This window comes from Otolemur garnettii, unplaced genomic scaffold (genome assembly GCF_000181295.1).
Source record: "Otolemur garnettii isolate 467f Iridium unplaced genomic scaffold, OtoGar3 scaffold00006, whole genome shotgun sequence".
Classification (NCBI taxonomy): domain Eukaryota; kingdom Metazoa; phylum Chordata; class Mammalia; order Primates; family Galagidae; genus Otolemur; species Otolemur garnettii.
This window is the reverse complement of record NW_003852401.1, coordinates 8,149,778-8,166,283: the sequence shown is the minus strand read 5'-3', so window position 1 is coordinate 8,166,283 and position 16,506 is coordinate 8,149,778. Positions and strand designations below refer to the sequence as shown.

Sequence of the window (16,506 nt, the reverse complement as noted above, 5' to 3'; positions counted from 1 at the left end):
ATTTTTAATTCAAGGAAAATCCCAAAGCAAACGGCACATAAAATACTGGGGCTTGGGGGCGGTAGTGATAAAATTATCATAAAAATTTAAAGACCTGTCAATCTAAGCATGCACACAGACCCGTTTTTAAATAAATTATATTGTTTTCAAGTGACAGATGCCATTTTTATCATGCACATTCCTGCAATTCAATTCATAATAAATTCCAAATAGCTCATGGTAATTATTTTAGGTAGTGCTTTATCTAGCGATCATGACGTTCACTCTCTTCATCTATTTTTGTTGCATAGATGTGTGGTAGTTTTAATTTATTTCATATTTCTGCTAACAACAAAGAAAAATAAGATGTGCTTAAAAAGAATGAGCTCACAGAGCATCTGGTACACTCTTCCCTCCCTCATTTAAAAAATATTATTTAATACAGGTGTTTCCATTCTGAACATTCTATCACTTTCCATTTAATTTAGTCAAAGTTTCCCCCCCCTTAAACTATCTAAAGTCATAACTGAATCCTGCATCATCTCTTAATGACTTTAACAAAGACTCTCTCAAATAAGCAGTCTTTGCCCTATGACTTTAGGATCAATTATAACGCTAGACGAGACCTCCAAGAAATATCAGGGCTATTACCTCATCTCCCAGTATAGCTGAATCAGATAGAGGCAGGTCATTTACTGTCCTATTCATGGGATTCTCCTTGAAACCTAATTTCAAGAGAATTTCTATTAATCATTAATAATAGAAGTCCAGGGTGAGAGTCCAAGAGAGAAAAATCATTATAGCAAAATTCAGAATTCAAAAAGTCTTCTCTACATCATACTTCAGGGCAGGAACTAACAAAAAAGATTCATTTTGACAAACATTTACTGAGAGCTGACTAGAAGCTGGGCTCTGAACAAGCTGTGTTTCTAGTGATGTGCACATGCTACCATATCGAGAGTATTTATTCAAATTTGCATTTTCTGCATGCCTCTATTTAGATGTCTTTCATTCGTAAAGTAATCTAATTCATGGTATAATCTGATTTGCAGCATGTGCATAGGAAGGTTAATATCCAAATACAACTTCTGCATTCATCTTATGATTTGAGAAGTAGTGATAGCTATACTGACGAAATTGTTCTACCTGGAAGAGAATGGCAACTCAATTGGAGAATAATTTAAGAGCAAGTCTTTCTAGAAGATTTCTTTTTCTGATAATTCAGAGTCACAAGGTTGGATGGACACTGAGTCATGATTAATTACTGGTACTTGGTTGAGAGCACAGCTGGCCATTGTGCCCCCAGACGTAATGTGGGATGTTAAGAAGAGAATGAGGCTCCCATCCCAGAGCATGGTATGGCATCTGTTTTTCAAAAATGACACAATGAGCTCAAGTCATTCACTTTGAGAAAGCTGATGTCTTCAAAGTTAATATTAAATTGAAGATTCAACAAATACCTGTATTTGAAAGACAACTATGCATAATTTTGGTTTATAAAAGAAGAGTTGGGGATAGCATTAAACATCTAAACAATCTGGCATGAAATTCTTTTTTCTTTTTGGAGGGGAGGGGCAGGGTACAGTTTGGGAGGAGGTGCTGTGAAAAGCTAATCTTATTAACACAGGTCTGATATATTACTGCCCTTTCAGTAAAACAATACCAAATGTCTCAGCAGTACTTATAAATGGGGAACATCAAGCTATGTCCAATCTGATCACCGCCAGATGCTTAAAATTCCAAAAGACCCACAATATGAAGTTCAGAAATAATTCAGTCTTAGTTTAAAAAGGGAAATAAAAATTATTTGAATTCTCCCAATTTCTAATTCAAGCACAAATTATAATTTTGGCATATTTAGAAAATTAAACAACATTGAAAATCAATAGGGCGAATTTCAAACACAAACACCAGTTGGAGTAGATAAAGGGAAACTTTAAAAGAGAAATCCATAAGCAAAACACCGTTTAAGCCCAAATCCTATAGAAGCTTCCAGAGCTAGCCAAACCTCACCTCTTCCTTATAGCCTCCGCCTGTCTTCCAGGAGGCACTCACCCACTTCACAACTCCTCCAGCCCTGGTCTGCACAGACCAGAATCTGTCACACATTGTAGTTATATTTATCCATTATGGTGTGTATCAGTGGGATAATTCCTCCTACCCCTGCTCCCAGGATGCATTTTGCAATGTCCTGGTTGGGCAACCCAGACAGTTGTCCTGATTAGAGGTGGTCATGCTACTGGCATCTGGCAGGAAGAGGTCCTGGATGCTGCTTAGCATCTTAGAGTGCTCAGGACAGGACCATATGACTAAGAAATGGTGCCTCAGTTGCGAAACCCTGGTGTGTACCACGCACAATGTGCATCTGGTAAGCGGTTCATTTCATACTGCACGTTGTAAGTACACAGAACTCCATCAGTAGCTAAAAGAGCTAATGGCAATCCAAATGTGCCTCCTCCAGAATAAGGAAATAGTTTAGGTAAGAATTTGGCTCAACATTTATTTTTATTCTATTTTGGCTTAGGATGTAACGCGTACAAACTCTGTTGAATGTTTTGATTAAAAAATTTCAGATTTGGAGGTAAACTGTCTTCAAAATAAGCTATTTTCCTAGGGTTTCATTTATATACACCACAGGATATTTTTCTACAGCACTTTATTGGATGTGCACATTTATTTTTGCCTTTTAAAAGGAAGTAGACACAAGAATATGATGAGGTGGTGCATGAATAAAGATCGCAGCATTAAAAATACATATGAAAGTCACTGCAACTGCAGTATTTCAGGGGTGAGAATTTGGTAAGAATAGATTATGAATTCTCCTTCCGTGTTCCTCCAGGCACAGACCTGAAGGGGAGTGCTGCATTCAACGCTGCGAATCTTAGAACGGTTTTTGCTGCTCTCCCTCATACAGCTGCTGCCCCTTGTTCTCTTTGGGGTACAGTCAGACTTAAAAGAAAAGTCCAATTCCTGCTATTTCCTGCTCCTTTTATATTCCGACTTACATGGCCCTGGGGGGAAGAAACTTCTGCTTCCCATGTCTGTGCTTCTTAACAAGGACTGTTTACAAACGCTGTGATGCCTCGATTCTTGAAGCAAACTCACCTCTAGGAAGGACACATCTCATCAAGCAGAGCCTCGATCAAGACTTCTGTGAGCCTCGATCAAGACTTCTGCCTCCAGCTGTAGAGCACCTCAAAACCAGCCACCCTGGAGTCACTTCTTGGTGGATAAACATTTCACATTAAATGATGTATAGGATTACACTTTTTATTCTAACTGCCTGAAGGAGAATATAACTTTAAGAATATCTTACGTTGGGCGGTGCCTGTGGCTCAAAGGAGTAGGGCGCTGGCCCCATATGCCAGAGGTGGTGGGTTCAAATCCAGCCCCGCCCCAAATAATATTTTATGTTAAAACAAAAAAAGGTAAAAGTAAAAGGCAAAATCCAGTTCCATAAACAATAGTACCATCTTTCTTTGTGTGCTAGTATAAGGTGGTGAGATTCTCACTTATATTGTTTTTGTTGTTTGTTCATCTCATTTTGTTTTAATACGAAAGCAAGTAAGATTGCAGTGTGGTTCCAAATAGCAATTAGAAGGCATAGCACTGCCTCTGAAACAGGAAAAAGGACAGAAGAGAAGGCTGCTATTGGTTCACAGAAACCTCAGTGACCTCCAAACTGAACAGAGTGTGAAATGGGATTTTGCCCTCTTCATAATGATTATCAAATTCCTGCTGGTTAATACAATCATTTGGCATTAAATATCCTCTACTTGTTGTGCAGATGACTCACTTCAAATCATCACAGAATGGCATTATTCACATATGGTTAACATAGCTAAATTCATTTGCAGTTTACCAAATGTTCTACATCTCTGCATCCTGTACAATTGATCTGCTTACCCCAAGGCAAATTCAATGCAATGTATAGAACCTTTCTTTTCTTTTCAACCAAGGAAAAATTTTAGGCTAGCTTTAAAGTTATAATAAATGCTGCTGGGTACATTTTGCTTTTTCCTTCAAGTCAGAATGATGGTGTTTTATTTATTGCTCGGGAGTACATGGCAGGCCATCATACTGCGGATGCCTCTGTGGAGTCAGTACCAGATTTATGGCTTGTTCCCATTTCATCCAAACACCTAAAACATTGGGATGAAACTTTGTCACCATTAAAGTAGCAAGGATTGTATTGCTTTATTTATAAGGAGAGGCAAAGCAGCAATTCTTTGTCTGTAGGCTTTATCCTGGGTTATTCTTATCAAGCAAATCTGCAGAGATTTAATGCTATGGTCTCAGCTTATGTTGACATAAATATTAGACATTTTTATGTGATAGAACCAAAGAAGAGGGGGATATTTCTACAGTGACATTTTTTTGGGGGGGGGTCATCCCTCATAAAACAAAAAAAGAATGCTTTAGATACAATCCAAATTTTGAAACATGGCCTTAAATAACTTACGTTACATTAAATATGGTCATTTTGCATTGGAGTTTGACTTTATAATTCTCCATCTTCCCTAATTTATTTTTCCCTATAGCATTTTGCATCTTCCCACACATTACATCATGCATTTATTTATTGTATCTTGTCTTCCTTCCCTAGATGGAGGGAAGCTCCAAGAAGGCAGGGACTTGGGTCACTTTTGTTCCCGGCAGGAGACTGAGCATGTAGAACAATGGCTGGCATAGGGACACTAGTACCTATTTGTTGAATGAATGAATACTATGTACAACCTTAATTCTACTGCCATTTTTTCGGTATTCAAGTAATTTTTCCACCCTTTTCTAAAAGAAATAACTTTTAAAAATTCATTTATCCTAAGTATTGAAAAGAAGACCTTCTCTGAAAAAAAAAAAATCCTCTAGTTTACCTTATCCATCCTTCTAAGCAAAGATCTGATCAATTTTATATTTATTTAAAAATATGGTCATCGGCTCGGCGCCTGTGGCTCAAGTGGCTAAGGTGCCAGTCACATACACCTAAGGTGGCGGGTTCAAATCCCCAGCCTGGGCCGCCAAACAACAATGATGGCTGCAACCAAAAAATGGCCAGGCATTGTGGCGGGCACCTGTAGTCCCAGCTTGGGAGGCTGAGGCAGGAGACTCGCTCGAGCCCAGGAGTTGGAGGTTGCTGTGAGCGTGATGCCATGGCACTCTACCCAGGGGGACAGCTTGAGGCTCCATCTCAAAAAAATAAAAATAAAAATAAAAATATGGTCATTTACTATTTGTGAATTGAGATAATTTACATCTCTTACTCTGTGGGTAAAGGGGCTGCTTCCAGTTCATGGTACATCTCTAAAAGTCTGTAAAAGGGAAAGTAAGCTCATAAACCACTAAGGCTCCTGCAGCACTGGAGGTCATTATTAGCCTTTTCCAAGTGCAGTGGCTGAGGTTCTGAAGGATTCAACTGATCACCAGGTAAGGGAGTGGGGAGTAGGGAGTGTGGCTAGGCATGTGGGGCTTGGAGGCCATTCCCTCTGTAAGCACATCAGTCCCAGCCCAGGCCCAAGGAATACAGTCCCTCTTGCTCTTGGGTATTTAAAGTTTTCAGAAAGGCAGATGGCCTCATTTGAGTTGCTTTGTATGACTGGCATTTTTAATGAATTAGTGACAGAAAAGAAAGTTTGACTCACTCCCAGCTGGATAATTTCAGAAATGCCAAACTGAAAAGAATGATATCTCAAAAATTCAGGCAAATGGGCATTAAGGGGGCTAAGCTGGTTGTCCTTTCAATATATGAAGTATTAGCATTTTCCAGAGCGTCAGGTTGGTAATGTAGTTTCAGCTCAGGAGACTTCACCTTTCATTAAAACTCTTATTCTTTCTGCTTTGTTATAATGAAAAAATCTTAAATTGTCAGACATGTAATGATTATAAAAGGTTCTCAACTGAGAGGGAGAAAGAGTCAGAACAGGCGGGTACAATTTTCAAAGACCACATTACCGCCTACTTAAAAAAAAATAACCTCTGTCACCAACATTTTACATCAAAAAAATAAGTTTAATTGTTTAGACTGTTTTAGAAAACTCCAGATATCAGAAGGCTCCTCAATTTTTTATAGTCAGAGGCTCATTTTATTCACTGACAGGCGAAAGAGCCTATTCAATACAAAAAATTGCCGTTTCTTTTTGTTTGAGACCTGAACTAAAAAGCCAAGCAGTACACCAAAACAATTTTAGAATAAACAGAAAATAATCACCTACCAAGCAAAGCAAAGCAAAGCACATGAGTCTGAGGTAGCCCATATTTGACTTACACATTTCTGGGACAATCTTAGCACCTATCACTTCAACTTCCCCGTAGGAAACACTCAATAAATGTTTTGCTGAATGAACTGAAAGAATAAGATGCAGAAAAGGACAACCATTTGAATCAATGAGTATCAGTTCCCTTTAGGTAAGTATACAGGGAAATTGAGTGGATTATCATTTTTGCTAACACAATCCAGAGCAGCCTGGCTGTCTCCCTCCCTCACTTCCTTCAGGCCTCTGATCAAGTGTCTCAAAGAGAAGAAGGCACAGAAGGCGGTGAAAACTATAACAATGTTTCATCCCATTCAGTGGAGAATGAGTCTTTAGAAAATATTAAATGTAACATTTTATCTTGAACATAATTCAGTACTACCTGTCAATATCAGCAACGTGAAAGCTTGCAAATGAAACAAAAATATATCCAGTTTCTATATTAAAAGACAAAAATAAGTTGTAGAATTTGGTGTCTGTGAGTCATTTTTTTCTTCAAATATATAACTATGTATATTGATGTCGATTTTTGCACATTTTTATTATTTTAATTGCTTAAAATATGGATACATTACTTTCATCTTAAAAGCTTAAAACACACTTAATATATTATTTAATGCATATCTTATCTAAGCCTATAAGTAGTATGACTAAATTTAAATTCACACTTAATAGTGTTTAAATTATCACTCCTATTCCTTTTTATATTTACTTATTTTTTAACCATTAATAATAAAAGTTTCTGACAATGGACAAATGATACTTGTCTTTTAAAAACTTGACCATACTTAAAACCGTCACACTTTTTGGTTCATTTTGCTTTATAGTCTATTTGTTCAAATGCTCAGCCATGTTGATTTATCTTGAGTTCATCTTTCAAAATAAGCCAGCACAAAACAAACTAGCATTGTACATAAGGCAACTGACAGATGAACTATTATTCTCATACGTATATGATCTCAATATCGAGCCACTGAGTAATGTTTAGAAAGTGGTCTACCAGGTAGAAAAGATATGAATTTTGAAATAAGGTCTCAGTTTAAATCCTATCTCTTCCATGAGTTACCAGTATGATTTATCTACTCTAAGCCTCAGTTTCTCTACCTGTAAAACATATTTCTTGTGAAGATTATACATGTAGTGTGATAGATTAAAGGTCTGCATACCCTGCCTCCCCATTCATATTTTGAAGCCCTGCACCTATGTGTGACTCTATTTGGAGGTTGGGCCTCTAAGGAAATAATTAGGGTTAAATAAGGTCATTGGGGTGGGACCCTGATCCAATAGGATTCGTGTCCTTATAAAAAAAGAAACTGGAGAGTACTCACTCTCACCCTCTCTTTTTTTCTCTTTCATCCTCTCTCTCTCTCTTTCACTCTTTCTGTGCCACACGAGAACACAGCAAGAACGTGGCCATCTGTAAGCCAGGAAAAAAACTGAATCAGTGGACACCTGGATCTTGGACTTCTTAGCCTCTGGAATTGTGAGAAACACATTTCTACCATTTAAAATTATATCAGTCCAAGATGACCAGAAACATGGTGCAGGTGAAATAACAATACAACACTACATACATGGCTGACATTGCAGGCAGCCCACACCTTACACAGCAACTTCTTAGTTGAACCTCGTGTGTATTGGAACTGTGTCCTCATTTTGCCTGGTAGCTACTCCAGTAATATGCAAAGTGAGGACTGCCTACATACTTATAATTAAAATAGGTATTATAACAATCATGTGTTGAAATTATATTTGATAGTGCATTTAGAATATAGTTATATATATAAAATTATATTGTTATATGATTTAAAGCAATAAAATTATCCAACAATAATAAAAAGATCATAAGTCATCAAAGAAAGATGCGGATTGCTATCATCAGTCCACTCAAATGAAATTGTTCCTGGCTTTGACAGAAGTGGATGCCAAAATCTTTGGTTACTGTGCCAAATGAGGAACTAAAGGATTGAAAATTAATTCCTTAGCCAAAGTAATTGTCTTAGCCTTTTGTATTTCTTGCCTTGGAGAGAAGGGGAGTATTACTGAGAAAAAAGCGGACTGTCACTTTAACCTCACTTGAGTGATAACTCGTATAGAAGACAGTGAAAGTTTTGACTGGGTATGATTTCTTTATACAAGTTGCATCCTAAGCTGATAGAGATATGGAGATGTTGATCATACACTTGCTTATGGAAAGAAAGAGGAGCAGTTCAAACACCTGTAAATTAATAGTGGGTGGCACTAAATTGTGATATAAATTCTTACTGACACACAGAGTGTCTAAAAGCATGCAGTGAGCTAGACATGAACCCTAATTTTGCAACCTATATACTGTGAGTCAATATCTTCCACCACTGGAGCAGATATCATCTCTCTGGTCTGTGAAATGAGCGTAACGACATTGCTCAGGGCTGTGAGGGTTTGGAAACAGGGAAGGAAAGGACTGAGATAGCGTTGGCACATTGAGGGTGCTCAATATTGTGATTTTAAGGATGTTCAATAAAAATCTTTGAAGAGCTGCTTGATGGGTTAAAAAAAGTTTTCCTGATGAACTTGCAGAGATGTGCCCCAAAGGGCAGGTGCAGATACCCGTCTAGCTATGCTCGGCCTGGTGCCTGTCCTCTAGTGGGCACCCAGTTATCTCCACTGCCCAAACATGCCATGTGGCCTCACCCCACCGGCTGGCACTGAAGAGGCAGAGGTTATGCTTTTAATTTCCACACAGTCCAATTAACTTTTGGGGAAAACTTCGACTTGTGGCTTGGACCGACACAGCGCTCTGAGACCACCCCTTGCAAAAATACCAGAAATACTAGGTGTTAAACAATATGACAGACCTGTCCATACAATCCATTAAGGCTGACAGTCTCTCTTATTTTTCAAGATTTATTTATTTATTTATTGACGGGGATTCATTGAGAGTACAGAGAACCAGGTTACATTGATTGCATTTGTTAGGTAAAGTCCCTCTTATAATTGTATCCTGTCCCCCAAAGGTGTGTCACCCACTGTGACCCCCCTATCCACCTCCCTCCCCTTCCTCTCTCTGTTCTCTCTAAAGTTTAATTTATTTTTAATTGACAATAATAATTGTGTCTGCTTATGGGGTGTAGTGTGATGTTTTGATCTATGTCTACACTGCAGAAAGTCATTCTGTCTCTCAATGAGGCTTCAGCAGTGTCAGATATGCATTAGTGTATAATCCCAGCATCCCAGCCCAAGAATTGCCTCTTCCCATGGCCATGCTGGTTCTTCCTCTGTGGTTACTTTGCTGATCAAATTTCAAAGGCAGAGCCCAAGCCTGGCTGTCTCAGGGCAGACCATGAAACAGGAACATGGGCTGCCAGGGTCACTTTTATTGCAGGGCCAGCTGCCCTTCCATCTGCCTGTCAGGCTGAGAAAAGACCAAGAGCTGAAAATGGGAAAATAATGCAGCCCCACTGGAAAAAAAAATACATATTTTTCAGTTGCCATTCTGTGAACAGAACCTGGAAATTAACCCTTGATCTTTTTGTGTTATTAGTTCAGAAATGAGTAGTAGCCAGAGTGAGGAATCCCTTATACCATCTCAGACCCAAAAGCTACAAAGAAAGAAAACAGTTGTATTTTTATATGACAATGAAGTCATACAAAGATGGAACATTTGGAAGTCTTATATGTGACTGGTGTTAAAGAAAAAAAAAAGCAAAAGCAAAGCAAAGTTAATATGGCTCCAAGCCAACACTGAACATGTGAGCTGCCCAGTCCCGCTGCCCAGTTCTGCTGGCCTTTAGTGCCTGAGTCTCAGCAATGGGGAAAACAGGTCTCTATATCCAGGGCTCTGGGTATAGAAGTATCCTGGACGAGCTCTCAGTACGTCTACATGTGAGTGCCTTTTCACATCACTTTGACATTGTCTCAGGGTTACAGACATAAGGGTGTCAGGATTAAAGCTCTTGATTTCCTTCAGACCAAGAATGTCTGACCAGCAGAAGGATCTCCACTCCTTTTGGTTACAATATTCTTCCTAGTCATCCAGCCCTTTGACCCCTTCACTTTTTTCTTTCTTTTATATTTTGTTAAATCATAACTGTGTACATTAATGCATTTATGGGGTACAATGTGCTGATTTTATATACAATTTGGAATGCTTACATCAAATTGGTTAACATAATCTTCACCTCATTTACTTATCGTTGTGTTTAGACATTTATACTATACTCTTTAATAGTTTTGACATGTACCCTTGCATGAAGCTGGAACATATTCTTCTCAGTAAAGTATCTCAAGAATGGATCCCTTCACTTTTAAGTGAAAGCAGGCTCAGTGATGACCTGTGAAGGAAGCCTGCAGAGACTGCTGTTTCCCGTATGCAGGGCGAGGGCTAGCACGCCACTCCCACCTAGCTCAGCACCCAGATCTGCACAGGTGTTCAGGAAGTGTGGAATGAATGAAAAATCACAAGTAGAGGAGAAATCTGACCACTTAAGTTATTTTCTAAAATGACCCTAGTATCCCTCCCAAGTTTTCTTGATATAACAATCCTGAAAATCCTCTGATTTGTGGTTTACAGCAGTTGTCTAATCTGTATTTAGCGAATTTACAGTCTATTTGGGGTCTAAATCCATCATCTTGTTTTCTATAAGTCTTACAAAAACTATGTTCTTTTCTTCTCTCCCTTCTTTTTGTTAATTTTTGAATTAATCAAGTATTATTATTACATTTTCCCTCCTCTATTTTATTATTCTTTAATTAAAAATGTAGAGAGGACACCTTTGTGAGCCCCTGCTTTCCTCATTCCTGAGGGTCAACAGCTGAGATCTCTTTGGGTACCTCTGACCTATGTTTGTGATTTGTCCACTCTGGGCAAAACAATAGACAATCCCTAAACTTATGAAGCTTACACTTTTTAATGTGAAAGACAGATAAAAACAAATACTCTTATTTCAGGTGTAATGTAGAGAGGACACCTTTGTGAGCCCTTGCTTTCCTCAGGTGTAATGTAGAGAGGACACCTTTGTGAGCCCCTGCTTTCCTCATTCCTGAGGGTCAACAGCTGAGATCTCTTTGGGTACCTCTGACCTATGTTTGAGATTTGCCCACTCTGGGCAAAACAATAGACAATCCCTAAACTTATGAAGCTTACACTTTTAATGTGAAAGACAGATAAAAACAAATACTCTTATTTCAGGTGATAAATCCATTAAAAATAAACCAGAATAAAGGAGTAGAAAAGAAGGGTGTTATTTTAAGTAGGATAGTATAGGCAAGGCTCTCTGAAGAGGTAATATTTGAGCCATGCATAGATGTAGTTAAATTTAAAATATGAGATAATGGTAACACAAAAAGTGAAAGGGGATTAAATGGAATTAAAATACACTAATACTCTCAGTAAATGTCTGGTAAGTGTTAAAAGTACTCATTTATATTGGACTTTTAGTAAGTTAAGCATGCATTATATATTACCTACAGTTCTAATAAAAGCATAATAAAAGAGAGGAGAGAAAAATGTAACAATAATACTTGATTAATCCAAAAAGTAGCAAAAAAGAAAAAAAAAGGAGAGGAAAAAAGAACATAGTCTCAGTAAGACACATTGAAAACACATGATTGATTTAAACCCCAAATACACCCCAAATTACTCAATGTAAATTGACTAAATAATCAAAGAAAATAATTCCAAACAAATGATTGCAAATAAAACTCAATCACTGTAGCTTGCAGGCAATATACTTTTTTTAAATACAAAGATAAGAAAAAGGCAAGTAAGGGGCATAAAATTCCAGATGAACATTAACCAAAATAAGACTGTTTTAGATTAGAAAAACAGACTTTAAAGCTGTGTAAGAATTAGGCTGGATGCAGTGGCTCACTCCTGTAATCCTAGCACACTGGGAGGCCATGGCCGGTGGATTATTTGATCTTAGGAGCTGGAAACTAGCCTGAGCAAGAGTGAGACCCTGTCTTTACTAAAAATAGAAAAACTAGCTGGGCTTTGCGGTGGGTGCCTATATTCCTAGCTACTCAGGAGACTGAAGCAAAAGGATCCCTTGAGCCCAAGAGTTTGCAGTTGCTGTGAGTTATAACCCTACGGCATTGTAGCCTGGGACAATAGAGTGAGGCTCTGTCTAAAAAAAAAAAGCAAAAGAAAAAAGAAAAAATGGCCATAAAAATTACTACAAATCAAGATAGCCATTTTATAACAATGCAAGTGTTAATCCACCACAATGATATGACAATTCTTAATTTATAATGTGTGAAATAACATTGCTTCAAAAATATGCAAAGCAAAAATTAACAGAATTAAATGCAGAAACAGCCAAATCTCCAAGCATAGTAGGATATTTTAATATATTTCTTTTAGAAATTGATAGAAAGAGCAGAGCAAAAGAAGTCAGTACTGAACTAAATGGGCAAGTGAAGAACAAGACGAACAAGGATGTCTGGCATCTTCTCCTTTTTGCAACATTGCACCAAGGTCTTTGCCAGAATCTCCCAGGCTTATTTGTGTGGACCGGGGAAGGAAGACAAATGCAAACCCACATTCTACATATCTAAATATGTTACTATCATAAATCAAGTTAAAGAAACTATCAAAATCTCTTCTATTATCCTACCTTAACATATGTGCTTTTTGATGAAAAATAAAAAAGTATAAAACTACCATTGATAGATGACTGAAAATTGGCAAAATATCAAAGATGATTAATTATTTTGTACGGGTCTTCTGTTGATGGGCTGACCATTTTAAATAAGTTATAAAATGAAGGCATAAGTAACTCTCCAATTATTACATATTAATTGTATAAAATATTTCTCTTGACTTTGTTTTACCAAATTTCTCATGCTGTTATAACATTTTCATATAATTGGTATACTATTGACAGTAACGATTTAAAGGATTAAAGGAATGCAATTGCATTCAAGTATATGTAGGTTTATATAGTTTCATAAAAAATACATTTTTAAAACTGTAAAACATCATAAAATTATTTAGGTTGTTTCTACATTTTGGCAATTATAAATTGAGCTGTGATAAACAGTCTGGTTTGAAAATGCTATTTTTCTTCTAAGGTATTGAAAATCATATATTAAAATTAAAATAAATTATTGAGCCTCAAAATTCTTTAAATCAACCTGATATTTTAAATTTAATCTGAGGGGAGGAGAGGAGGGACAAAAACCTACCTAATGGGTAAAATGAACCCCATTTGGGTGATGGGCACATTAATAGCCACAACTCAAACATCACAAAAGCGATCCTTGTAATCAAAAATGTTTGAACCCCTTAATATTTTGAAATAAAAAGGTATACCATAACTTTAAAAATATTTTAATTTCTGAAAATTTAATAAATTATTAAATATTTTCATGAAATGAAACTTTTTCAGTTATAATACACAACGCCCTTTTGTATGCCAATGAAAGGAATTAGTATGAAGCCTCACACATTTTAGGTCTTGACCTAAATATATTAATATTTAAGAGTAATACTGTAAAATGTTCCTCATCTGGCACGTACAAGTATGAAAAATGTTGCTAATTTATGAAAAAATTTACTAATGCTTAATTAAAAGCAAGAATTCAAGAAAAGTAAGAAAAAAGAAAGTGAGATCTTTATATAGAAATCCATACTATATTTCAATAGCAAGGAGTCTATGCACTCGTGTTATCTAGGAGGATGGATTTGTCAGGTTAATCTATCTTTTACCTTAGTGCTTCTGCCCCTCTAATCTTCTTTCACTGAAAGGCAGTGTTCTTGCCATGAACATGAGCACAACTCAAACTGTCAGGGAATGCTGGCATCTTTTGTTTCAAAGATGTGGGGCAAGAGATGTAAAGAACGGTTTTTTGGGGGGGAGCTGAGTGACCTTAGGGTAAAAGTAGACATTTAGGGTAACAGGTCCCAAGTGAAAGAGAGTGCATGTATTCTTTAACAAATTAACTATGGTCAGTGTGCGTGTTTGTGATATGCTGGTCTGAAAAGTGGTATTGGTTTTAACCAGTACAATAAAGCAAGAAAAATAAATGAAAGGTATAAAAATTGATAAGGCAGAAATATAGCTGCCATAATTTGTAGAAATATTATTGCATATATACAAAAATTAAAATTATCATCAAATAGGTTACCGAATAATAAACTAAAATTAGCAAATCAGTTATATTTCTATTAGCAAAAAAGCAGAAAATGAAAAACGTAAAAATTATTCTATTTACCTCCCATGTGATCCTGTAATCCTATTATTAGGTATCTACCCAGAAGAAAAAAAATCAGTTTATCATAAGCACATTTGCACTAGACTGTTTATCACAGCTCAATTTATAATTGCCAAAATATAGAAACAACCTAAATGCCCACCAAACTGGGAATGGATTAACAAACTGTGGTGTATGTATACCATGGAATACTATTCAGCCATTAAAAAAGATGGGGGCTTTACATCTTTTGTATTAACCCAGATGGGGTTGGAACATATTCTTCTTAGTAAAGTAGCATAAGAATGGAGAAGCAAGAATCCAATGTACTCTATTCTAATGTAAAGGCAGTAGATGATCTAATACACACCAATATAAAAGTAAAATTCAGTTCAATTCAAGGTGAGGGGTGGGGCAACAAGGGAGTAGGGAAAAGGGAGGAGAGAGGGGGATGGGTATGCTCCCACTTAATGGGTACAATGTTAGGGTATATGATACACCTCTGGAGGGTGGGACACAATTATAAGAGAGACTTTACCTAACAAAAGCAAACGTTGTAACCTAATTCTTTGTACCCTCAATTAACCAGAAACAATAAAAATATTTTTCCACTTAAAATAACATAAAATTCATATATATAGAAATAAACCCAATAGAATATGTGTCTGACCTTTACAAAGAAAACTACATTATTCAGAGAAAACAAAAAAAGTCTCAGTCAATGAAAGAATACAAAATGTATGGACAGAAAGATTCTATATGATAAAGAAATAATTTCTACTCAAAGTAAATTATAGATTGAATGCAATCCTACTCAAAATCCTACCAGAAAATTTAATTAAAAATTTATGTAAAAATAAAAAAGGCCAAGGATAAGCAAGAAAGTTCTAAATATGAACGAACTTCAGGAATGTACACCAACAGATGTCTCAATCCTGGTTACAAATAAAATGAGATGGCTATTTGCACCAAAAACATACAAATAGACCAGAAGCAGACTCATATTTACACCATTACTTGATTTATGACAAAGGTGAAATTTCAGTGAAGTCAGAGGATAATCGTTTTTTCAATAAATGAGTAGTAGATTAACTGAATATCCAAACTGGAAAAAAAAAATCTTGAACCAAATCTCACACCATAAACAAAGTTTGATTACATGAGAATTAGAGACTTAAATGTGAAAGGTTAAAAATGAAATAGCACTTAGAAAATCAGAGAATGTCTTTATGATACTAGGGTAGGCAACAGTCTTTTAAAATAAGGCTTAGTAAGTGCTAACTATAAAGGAAAAGGCTGATAAATTAGACTGCACTAAAATTAAGAACTTTTTTTAAAGCTATAGCTGCTGGAATGGGATATAAAGTACTTAGATGATCAAAGTCACCATTAAGATAAATAAAGGGCAATGAGAGTGGGAGAAGATATCTGCAATGTTGATGTCCATTAAAGAACTCAGACCTGGAAGATATGAGGAACTCCTAAAAATCAGCAAGAAAAAGACCAACAACACAATAAAAGCACAGAAAAATCTTGAACAGCTAAAAGAGCCAGTTAAGCAGAGATGATTAATCATCATAAATTTCAACTTAAAACGACAATGAGATACCACCACACATTTGTCAGAATGGCTAAAATGAAAAATAAAGACAATGCCAAGTGTTGACAAGAATGTGGAACAACTAAAACTAATGGAAAGTAAAATGGCATAACCACTTTGAAAAACGGTTAGGCAGTTTTTATTAAAATTGAACATATATATTATCCTATGACCCAGTAATTCCTTTCCTGATATATACCCAACAGAAATGCAGACAAGTATGTACTAAAAGACAGGCACAAGACTCTTCATAGCATCATTATTTGTAATAGCCAAAAGCTGGAAACAACCCAATTGCACATGAACAGTACAATGGATGAATGAAATGTGGCATATTCATATGTTGAAATACTATAGAGCAATGAAAATGAACTATGGCTACATGCAACAATGTGGGTAAATCTTACTAGCAAGGTTGAGTAAATGAAGCCAAATTCAAAAAGCACATATTCTATGAGTCTATGTACACAAAGTTCAAAACGGGTGATAGTGGTTACTTCTTTG

The 16,506-nt window shown here is 36.4% G+C and overlaps 1 protein-coding gene across 2 annotated transcripts in view; it reads right to left on the bottom strand.

Moving 5' to 3' along the window:
* Positions 1 to 16,506, bottom strand: part of SLC24A2 (solute carrier family 24 member 2) — a 247,913-nt gene that overhangs the window by 192,880 nt on the left and 38,527 nt on the right. The gene's annotated exons all lie outside the window — the stretch shown is intronic.